Source organism: Acinonyx jubatus, chromosome A2 (genome assembly GCF_027475565.1).
Source record: "Acinonyx jubatus isolate Ajub_Pintada_27869175 chromosome A2, VMU_Ajub_asm_v1.0, whole genome shotgun sequence".
Taxonomy (NCBI): domain Eukaryota; kingdom Metazoa; phylum Chordata; class Mammalia; order Carnivora; family Felidae; genus Acinonyx; species Acinonyx jubatus.
The window spans coordinates 3,013,205-3,022,682 of NC_069383.1; positions in this window are offsets into that span (position 1 = coordinate 3,013,205).

Genomic DNA, 9,478 nt, shown 5'->3' on the forward strand with positions numbered 1-9,478 from the left:
TAAGGCCTTGAAAGAAGCCTTTGCCCATCCTCCTGTTCTTCCCCACCCCTTTCAACCAGGAGACTTAGTTTGGGTCAAGAGGCACGAGCCTAAAACCCTGGAGCCGCGCTGGAAAGGACCGCACACCGTGATCCTGACTACGCACACGGCCGTCAAGGTAGATGGTGTCTGAACCTGGATTCATCACTCTCAGGTTAAGAAAAACTGCGTGGAGGCGGAAACACCCAGGACTGATACGGGGCCAGAGAACGAACAGCGATGGAAGGTCAAAAGGCACCCAGAGGATCCTTTAAAGATAAGACTGATGTGGGAATAATAGTTGTCTGGGTTTGTATAATCTTGGGAGACAGTATAGAACTGCACCCCTTGTCTTTTTGGCCATACCAATGGGAACTCAGATGCTGTCACAGGGAAGGTGGTAACGTCTAATGCCTGTCATACTATGCCTTGTTTCTTGTTCGACCTGTGTGACCTGGTAGGAGAAGAATGGGGGTTGCAAACCTGGGCAAGAGCTCTTGGGAACATTGGGGAGAATAATTATGGATGTGGAAATAGGGCACTAGAGTGAAATTTGGCTAAGATGCAGATAGAAAAAAATGAATGTGAAGGAGAGGGTCAATACCACTGTGCCAAATGGGGTTGTGAGACACTAGCCCCCTGGCTAACAGGATGGGACCTTGACCCCCTAATTACTCTCCTTAGAACCCCAAACCCCCAATGTGAGGCCCAAGGAAAATGTAACCCAACACCAGCTCATCTATTTCCTCCTCATTCTGAGATACTGGGCACACTTGGGGCCTCCGAACGTATGATGTCATTGTGCCCTGGAGGTTCGTGACCAATTTTAACTCTAGGGGACCTCCAAGGGCAGGGTTGGTGCATGGTGTCTCATGCCAACAATTCCGGAGCAATTTGAGACACTCCCAGCTTAGTAAGGAACAATCTTAGAGCCAGGGAACGTGCCAGGGAGGCCAGCAATAATTGGTCTCCCTCTTGGTCCCCCTGGCTCACATCGCTGCTCACCACCAGACCTGGGCCACTACTATCGTTACTTCTCGGGTTAACTATCGGCCCATGCATTATCAATTGGTTAGTACCTAATCAATTGATTAGTCCAACTATGTCCCCTTAGTTCCTAATGATGAATCAAGGGATTGATTCACAGACAAGAAAAGGGGGACGTGTAAGGGTAGGGCTAACCTGTAGCCTTAAGAAATACCAGCTTTGTTAAGAGATAACAGCCTTAGCCTATCAATCAAGGGATGGATTAGCGCTTGATTGGATTGGGGCAAGGGCCTGCTTGAACTGTTTCCACCTGGGAACTATTCTTTGTTCTGTTCCCAGGTGATAATAAGACGATGTGGTCGGCTATGAAAACTCTGTACCCCGGCTGTTCGAGACCGCACTCTGGTCAAGAGTGTCAGTCCCGATCGATCGATCGGTTTGCCTTGCGTCTCATTGTGATAAACTTTGTTGTGACTGTCACTGGTGCCCGTAGCATTCTGTTTCAGGAGTCGTGTGGATGCAACAGCTGTCAGGAGTGCCCTGCTGCTGCGTCCCCTGACTGGTGTTTCTCTCCCTGTGTCCGTCCTGGTAGGACGGTGTGTCCAACTGCTTCTCCTTCTTGCGTTGCCCCATGGATGTGGGATCACAGGCGACGATGTCTGTGATCACCTACCTAAAGTTTGTTTTCTCTCTGCCGTTAAGACACAGGGACAGAAGCAGTAACAGTGGACTGCAGGACAGCACTGCCCAGGCCAGCCCGTGTGGCCTCGGTGTCCTCTCAAGGGCACACGGGAAAATTCATCCCAGAATTACCCTACAGGGAACACAGAGCCTCTGCAGTGAAATTTTTTTAATGGCAAGCTGAGAGCTTTGGAGCCTAGCTCATGAAGTTTGAGAAACTTGGGGTTTTGATGTCCTGGTAAAAGAAGCGTGGAGTTTTCCTAAAGTTGACAGACATCCAGATTGTTTTCTCAAGGACTTACAGCAAAGAAAGTCGGAGTGCCCAGCGACAAGGTCACGTACGCCCAAGCAAAGCCTCTGAACACGGGTGTTGCTGGCTTCCCCACCATCCTGCTCCCCTTCGTCCACCAGCAGCCTGTCCGTCTGTCTGTCCATCCACTGGCCTCCTGTGCCTCCCCCAGCCCCAACAACTCCAGGCTGGGCTCACCAATGTTTTCTTGAAGTTTTACTTTCCTCCAGAGTAATTCCCTTAAGAATTGGATCATATCATTGCTTCACAGCCCACTGGTCCTGACCTTCAGACTCAGGACTTCTGAAGAGACAGACCCTGGCTCATTTTCATCTTTCGGGGGTTTGATCTTATCTTCATAACACAGGAGTCTCCCACAGCGCTCCTCCCGCGGCCGCTCCCCCCTCTCCCAGCCCTCAGCTTCAAGCAAACATAACACGGTGAGAATCAAGGAATTCCAAAAGTAACTTCTTAAACACTTCAGTAATTCCGGGCCCGTGAAGATCAAAGGACGTAACAACTGTCAGCTTCTCAAAAATGTGTTCCCTGAATGGAAAGCTCCTTTCCTGAGCTTCTGGGGGCCCATCCCTAATGGGGGAACGGGAAGAGCAAGCAGAACTTTTCCTGTTACGCACATGGTCAAGGTTTCTGTTAAATAGAGAAGAATGAACTTCAAAAACACTGGGGCCATTTTCACTCCCACCAGCTGGGAATGAGGGAACTCATAACCATTCCAGCACTGGGTATCGTTCGTTTTGGCCATCGTGTTATTTTTTAAACCAGCAGATTCTTCTCTTAATGAAAAGATGCAATATTGTTTTAATAGTATGGTTATTATTGGTGAGATATATATACATATATATATGTATACATATATATAAAACTCTTTTGAGCTGCCTACTTGTGTACTGGGCTCCGTTTTCTATTCAGATAATTCTCTCAGGTAAGATGCTTAACGAAGGCAGATGAAAACCATGACCATCTAATGTAAACTATATATAATTAGATGAGAAAATAAGATTGCCATGAATCAAGGCGCCTGGGTGGCTCAGTCAGTTAAGCGTCTGACTTCCGCTCAGGTCATGATTTCATGGTCCATGAGTTCAAGCCCTGCGTTGGGCTCTGTGCTGACAGCTCGGAGCCTGGAGCCTGCTTTGGATTCTGTGCCTCCTCCCTCTCTCTCTGCCCCTCCCCCACTGGCGCGCGCTCTCTCTCTCTCTCTCTGTCTCCCTCTCTCAAAAATAAATAAAAACATTAAAAAAAAGGATAACCATGAATCAAAACTGAAACTCAGAAGCTCAGAAGAGAAATAGAGAAATATTAAGGCGTAAAGTGGGGGCTCATCAAACTCAGGAAAGAAAGAGGAGAAAAAGACAAAGTCAACTCAAAAACAACAATAAAATTACAAAACTAAACAATGAAGATATCACCAGAAGCACAAGGAGGAACATAAAGGGCCAAGGGGAAAAAGAAAATAAAAATGACCAGAGACACTCGCGAAACTAACAAAGAAGGTTCAACATGCAAATCAATGCAGCCACTAGAAAGGTAAAACAACGGAACAGACTATTTGGAATTTAATTCAAGGGCGTTTTCCTGAAATAAAAGATGGACCGAACCCACATATTGAAAGGTCCCTGGGGAAAATGGGTACGTCCACTCTGAGATGGAAACCCGTAAAACACGTGGCAGAGAAGGAAAAAGGCCCAGAGGCCTCCTGGCGAAGAGGTCAGGTCACTTACAGGGCACAGGGTGTTAGGTTTGTGTCAGACTTCAAGGGCAACACACAGGAAGGGAAGAGTCGAATAACACTGCAAGGAAGTTAAGGAATGTAAACCTTTATTAAAAGTTTGCCACAAAGTACAGTTCAAGAAGACCATTCTTGGGGCGCCTGGGTGGCTCAGTCGGTGAAGCGTCCGACTTTGGCTCAGGTCACGATCTCGCAGTCTGTGAGTTCGAGCCCCGCGTCGGGCTGTGTGCTGACGGCTCGGAGCCTGGAGCCTGCTTCGGATTCTGTGTCTCCCCCTCTTTCTTCCCCTCCCCTGCTCATGCTCTGTCTGTCTCAAAAATAAATAAAAACACTTTAAAAAATTTAAAAAAAGACCATTCTTCAGGAAGTAAGAAGTTTAAAGATTTTAAAAATTAGATCAGGGTTCAGATAATTTGCGTGCTAAATCTGCCACTTATTTTTGTGTGACACACTAGCAAAGGGTGGATTTTACATTTTTAAGAGAATGGAAAAAATTCAAAAGAATAATACTTCACAATGCAATACATTCACACTACCTGTGAAAATTACGTGAAATCCAAATTTCAGGGTCCATAAATAAAGTTTTATTGGAACAAAGCCCCGTGTGCTGATTTTTGTAACCTCTACGGCTGTGGCCATGCCATCATGGCCCAATTAATAGTGGTGACAGAAGCTGTATGATTTGCAAAGCCTAAAAATTTACTATCTGAATTTTTACAGGAGAAGTTTGCCAACACCTGATTTTTGTAGAGGACAGTCGGTCAAAACTCACTTTTGTTCTAAGTTTTGTTCACTCAAAAGTGACCAGGGAAACTGAGATTTATAGGCAGCAAGACAGGGGACCTGGGTTAATACCATTATTTGGACATCTTGTTTAACCTTTTTTTATTTAATTTTTTAATGTTTTTTAAAATTTATTTTTGAGAGAGAGACACAGAGACAGAGCATGAGTGGGGGAGGGGCAGAGAGAGAAGGAGACACAGAATCGGAAGCAGGCTCCAGGCTCTGAGCTGTCAGCGCAGAGCTGGACGTGGGGCTCGAACTCGTGTACCCTGAGATCATGTCCTGAGCCAAAGTCAGATGTTTAACCGACTGGGCCCCTGGACATCTTGTTTAGAAAGAGAAATGGGGAGGAATGTCTGTCTCTACCACGGATACATCACGTAGCCATTTCAAAGACGAGGGCTCATTAGATGAGTCCCCACTGCCTCCCCTTCTCCTGGAGAAGACATTCCCAGTGCAAGCCAGGCTCCTGACTCAGGAGGCATCCCCTGGATCCACATCTGTCTGCGGTAGAACGGCCAGTCTGACTTTCGTCCTGGACCACCGCCCAAACTGGGACTGGCCCCCTCTCTCCTCTCCAGACCGTGTGCCGAGGCCTGGCCCTGAGTCATTTATGTCTCGGGGTCCGGTGCCCACCTGCGGCCTCTGTTCGTCATCAGCACCTGTGTGTCACTTCAAAACACAACACTGCAGGATGTCCCCTGGACGGCCAGCTAGGTCATCCTCTGTCACTCTGAGCCAGTCCGAAGGGCGGCAGAGCAAAGATGCCACGACACGGCTGCTCTCGGTCTTTTCCATGTCAGCCGAATATTTCTAGAGCATCCCACAGAGGCTGGAGGACAGGGACCACATGCCTGACCTCATCGCTCCGCCCCTGGGTCCATTTTTCTTAATTCTCCAGGCAGAAAAGCAGGGTTTAAGCCTTTCTATTTTCACTCAAAAGATATTTGAGAGCTTACTGTGCTGCAGGCACTGACTGTATCGGTGAGGCCATCGTGGAAAAGAAAGCAGGTACGTGCACCTTCTCTGCCATAGGGCACCAAGTCTCACCGCTTAGCGGCCAGACACAGGAGAGTTCGCCTCTGTAACGGTGACTTTCACGGGTCAGCTGGGCTGTGGTGCCCAGATATTAGTCAAACGTTACTCTAGGTGTGAAGGCATCTTAAAATTTCAATCACCATGTGAATCGGTAGACTCGGAGCAAAGCAGACCGACCTCCACGATGCAGGTGGGTCTCGTCCGGTACGTTGACGGCCTTCACCAAAGACTGACCTCCCCCACGGAAGGAGGAGTTCTGCCAGCAGATGTCCTTTGACTCTGGTTGCAACATTCACTCCTCCCTGAATTTCCAGCCCGTAGGCCCTACTCTACAGATCTCAGACTTCACAAGAACCGATTCCTTAAAATCTTTCTCTCTCTCTCCCTCCTTATGCGAGGGCGCGCGCGCGTGCACACACACACACACACACACACATACTATGGGTTCTGTTTCCAATTATAATACTCAAAGAGAGGAGTTCGAGGGATGTAGAAAATCCTTTCTTCTCATTGTCTTTTCAAAACTGCTCTTCAAAGCTGAGGGGATCAATCTATCCTTCCCCTGACCATCTTAGCCTCCAATCCCGGCAGACGGATACCTTTGGTGACTGGGGAGAAGTCGGTGTGTCTGGCAAGGCGTGGGCATAAGGCACATGAACGTATTCTTTAAAAAAGTATGTCGGTGACCCCAGATCATTCTCATAGTGATTGTTGCTCTGGCACCTGGAAAACAGGAGACGCTCCAGGAGGTTGGCTCGTGCCACCTGTGCCAGGATGGAAGACGGGTGTCCCACAGTCGGGAGAAACACACAGTTGTGGTCCCTTAAAGCCAGTGTGAATCTCGTGGAGTCTATCCCCCCCGGGTGGCATTTCTGCCGGGCCAGCCACGGCAAGGCCACGGTCCCCACAGAGGTGCGGTCAGAGGGACTGGCCTGCTTTCGGGGTCTGCTCTATGCCCTCCAGCTTTATCCCCTTCGTACTCTGCGGCGTGGGGATGGGCTTCCCGGGGTTTGTAGAGAAAGGCAGCTGTGACGGTAGGCGCCCTCTCTCCTTTTAGAAAAGCGATCATTCCTCCTAGACGTTCCAACAAGGCTTCCGAAGCGCCCACAGCTTTTATTACAATAACCTGATCGTCTGGTTCTCTCATAAGCTGCCTCAAAGCCTTCCTAGGGCCAAAGAGGGAAATAACGATTTCCTTGCGAATTGAACACGTCAATTAGAGCCCAGAGGCAGAGCTAGGACGGGAGGTGGTGAATTTCACCAGGGAGAAATACCAGTTCGGATGAGCGGTTCCCTTCCCAAGGCACTGATGTCAGGAAGCTGCTTCACTGTGGATATGAACAGAGGAGACACGCGACTCTCAGCCCGTCATCATCTCAGGAAAATCCCCATTGGGATTTTGGCCGCAGGGAGCAGAGAACCAACCCTGTGTCCGTGAGGCAAGAACGGAACCAGGATGCCTCCCAGTGTCTTGCTACCCGGGAAAGGGAGGACCGGGAGGGCCACCGGCCCCGGCAGTCTCCAGTGTCCTCCGGTAAGAGTCCTCTGGGGAGTGGGCGCCCTTGGTGAAAGGGTCCTGTTGCCAACTCAATTTGCAAGCCACTCGCCTGGGCCACTGGTGTTCTGCACGGTGGGGGCTACGACGAGTGAAGGCTCCTTGCTCCCTGATGGAAAACCGCAGGCCCGGCATCCAGGGCGCCATCAAGGCGGAGGGATGGTTGATTTGCATAACCACTGGCACGGTGCCACATTTTGGGTGATTTGGGCACGGAGCCCTCACCCACAATTGTTGGGAAATAGCACAGCTAGTGTTTCCTCATCAGGAATTAGCCTGCTGATTTTTTTTTTTAAGTTTATTTTGAGACAGAGTGCCAATGGGGGAGGGGGAGAGAGACAGGAGAGAAAGAGAACCCCAAGCAGGCTCCATGCTGTCAGCGCACAGAGCCCAATGCGGGGCTCGAACCCACAAACCGTGAGATCGTGACCTGAGCCGAAGTCGGACGCTTCACCGACTGAGCCCCCCAGGCGCCCCTACCCTGCTGATTTCTAAGTGAGTTCAGTCTGACCTATCTGCCCATTAAGCCACACATTAGATCCCACATTCCAGCGGCTTGGACGATTGACCGTGTGGCTTTGGAACTTTAAAGTACTCCTTGGAAGTGGCCTCAGGAGTCAGCTGCCCGTCCTGGGCAGGTTTGCTGGATTATCTCTTTGGGCCCAATGTAGTCAAGGGATCCTTACAAGCAGAGGAGGGAGGCAGCAGTGAGCCCGAGGGACGTGTGATGATGGAAGAAGGCAGGAGGGCTGTGACGTCGCTGGCTTGGCAGCCGGAGGCAAGGCAACGAGCCAAGGAAAAGTGTCTCTGAAAGCTAACGAGTCCAGGGCACGGATGCTCACCTGCCTCGCACATCCAGAAAGAAAACAGCCCTGTGGAGGCCGTGATTTGAATCCGGTGAGGCCATGTTGGACTTCCGACCTCCAGAACTATGAGATGATCAGTTCCTGTGGTTTTAAACCACCAAGTCTGTAGCGGCAAGTCTTACAGCGGCAAGAGGAAACCGAGCAGTGCACGTGATCTGTAGTAACGTAATTGGGCATCCCACGGCTTTCCATCCAATGGAGGAAACCGGAAACGCTGTCTGGTGGACTCTCGTCGCATGATTATGTCTTGAGGCCTTTGTTTCAAACCGCAGGGTGGGCTCACCACAGTTCGGTGTGTCTGTGGCCAGAACTCTGTCCTGAGGCTACAAGACGCGAATGGCCTCACCTATGGTTCCAGGGCCCTGATCTCGCGGCGCGCTGAGACAAGGCGGGCTGGTTAAGGAGCAGGAAGGAAGGAATGTGTTACACATGAATAAGGACATCCCTCGCTCTCGGATAGGATGACTCAGCATCCTAGACGACTGTCTTCCCTAAGGCCTTCCAGGTTAGGCATGGAGCCATTTACCTAACGCAACATTAATAAAAAATGCCACCCACGTTTTGCCTGGAACTAGGCACGCTGACGTAGAGTCTGATGGGAAGATAGTATTTAACAAAACTGGGAAAACCGTGACAGCAGAGGGCTATGTGAACAATAATATGATACCTACCGGAGGGCGTAACAAAATCTGGGCCTCGACGGGTAAAGAGTGTGGCACTGGTGGGTGAAGAGATAAACAGCCGAGCAGAGGAGAAGCCACACCTCCAGACGAAGAGAGAGCCGGAGTCAGCAACCAGGGTGGCAGGTACTCTGCTGTACGTAGACCTACTGTGTGTCCTGCTGCTGGCTGGTTTTAAGCTCCCAGAGTCTAGGGCCCCCTGGCCGGCTGTTACATTTTACAGCCTTGTACATTCTCTGTAAATCGCATGAGCACGTGTGCACGTGCACACACACACAGACATGCGCGCGCACACACACACACACACAGGGTCATCTCCAAACTTTGCTCTCTACCATATTAAAAAAAAATTTTTTTTAATGTTTATTTTTGAGAGAGACAGAGAGACAGAGCACGAGCAGGGGAGGGGGAGGGGGGTGGGGGAGACACAGAATCCGAAGCAGGCTCCAGGCTCCGAGCTGTCAGCACAGAGCCCGACGCGGGGCTCGAACTCATGAACTGTGAGATCATGACCTGAGCCAAAGTCGGACGCTTAACCGACTGAGTCACCCAGGCGCCCCTTGACCATATTTTGGGGGACGCTAAGAACCATTGCCCCACTCACCCACTGGTCTCATTTAAAACCACAATTAAATGGACAGAAGAGCCGGGCAGTCAGTTTTGTTCTCAAATGTGGCTCTGAGCTCACCGCCAGGCCCTTGTCTCCAGCCACACTTTCGAAACCTCACGTGGTCTTTCCCGAGATCCTTCCCCTCTTTGACCTTAACATTAGATTGATTAGATTGATTAACATTAGATTACATTAGATTGATTCTAAAATGTAGGGGGGGG